We start from the raw sequence: 1483 nt of genomic DNA, 5'->3' as shown, positions 1-1483 counted from the left end.
TCCTGCATCCTTGCTACTATCTCCCTGAGATGCATTTTAGGAATTGAGACTTCCTTTAAGGTAGAGTGCTGAGATTGATTTACGGGTTACAGGTAGGAGGAGAAAGGAAACAAAGCGCAACACAACAGAGAAATGAAAAGAGTCCAAATAGAATATAGCAGTCTTTGAACCTGAGTCTAATTCTGAATGGGAAAGGAAAGAACCATATAGTCTGTACATGGAAGATTGTCTCAGGATCTAAAAAGTGAAGCCGGTGTTGGGGTAACTTTAATCTGCATTCTTTATAATGACCACCAGGGGGTGACTACTCTGGTTCCAGAAGTCTCTTTGAAAACAACCATATTTCTAACTGATTAGTTATCTCTATAAACATTTCCTGAGTGAGTTTCTGGTCTGAATCACTACTTTCAAGTCTCCTTTAATACAGCATGGTTTTCATTTGGCAAATGATGGTCCAACTAAGAGTAAAACAGACAATAAATAATGAGTCAGGGTGTGGCAACCTTGAGTTTGACAAGACACTGCAACATGTCTTCAAGGTCTCAGTCAAATCCAGTTCCAAATTTCTGGTTTAATCATCAGGAATCACCTGCACTGGGCTTGTCTGGGATTTGAACCCAGGACCTCTCACACCCAAAGCGAGAATCATACCCCTAGACCAACGAGCCACAAAAGTCAAGGACTGCGACCACAAAGTCTCGGAAATCTGGACCATGGTACCATGTCAGCTTCCAGTATTGGATTCATCCACCCATCCATTTTCCTCTATTTTCAACATTGGAATGGCAGCAGATTTGATAAAGCTGTCCAGGTATTGCCTACAACTACTGCAGTCTTCTTGAAGCATTCCCACGTCAGATCATATATTCCTTATAGGATGTCATGAACATGCATTTATGTCTGCTACAAACTGGATATGTCTAGCACATCTCTAAAAAAATCTCAGCTGTAGAGCTAAGCAGAATAGACTGACTCTTTATTATGACCAAGGGGCATTGTGGTTTGTAGAGAGCACTTAACATTTCAAACACCATTTCAGCCACAGAGTAATGAAACTCTGGTCTTAGGAAGACAATATCCCTACTTTGTGTTTAAAAAGCTGATGCTTAATCCGAAGCCTTGTGAGGATCCAGTGGAACAGAGGCGTTTATCAGATTAAGAGCTCTTAACTCTCGTTGGCCTGTTAAAAAAATCAAGTAACCAGCCAACAATACTAAACTCTAAAATAAAATGAAGTCTGTGTCCCAGTAAGTGGAGCTGGAAATGGCTGAAGGCAGCAGAGAAATCAACGAGTGTTAAGTACTGGATTCATATTGCTTTCAGTCTGGTAGAAAAATGTGTTGCTGGAATAAGACAATTTTTAGCAATACACTGAATTTGTATTGTCCTTGGACAGGAAAAGAGCCCTCCTGGCCGGACTCACAGCAGGAGAAAAACTGGTCGCTACACGATGGAAATTCCCACATTCTCTCTCTTTCCGAGC

General features: G+C 41.1%; 1 non-coding gene across 1 annotated transcript; it reads right to left on the bottom strand.

Moving 5' to 3' along the window:
* Window positions 1-596: 596 nt before the first annotated feature.
* trnap-ugg (transfer RNA proline (anticodon UGG)) lies at window positions 597-668 on the bottom strand. The gene has a single exon. It is a non-coding gene; the product is annotated as a tRNA-Pro (tRNA).
* Between the last annotated feature and the right edge of the window lie 815 nt (window positions 669-1483).

This window comes from Acanthochromis polyacanthus, chromosome 5 (assembly GCF_021347895.1).
Source record: "Acanthochromis polyacanthus isolate Apoly-LR-REF ecotype Palm Island chromosome 5, KAUST_Apoly_ChrSc, whole genome shotgun sequence".
NCBI classification, from domain to species: Eukaryota; Metazoa; Chordata; class Actinopteri; family Pomacentridae; genus Acanthochromis; species Acanthochromis polyacanthus.
This window is presented reverse-complemented; position numbering and strand designations above follow the sequence as displayed.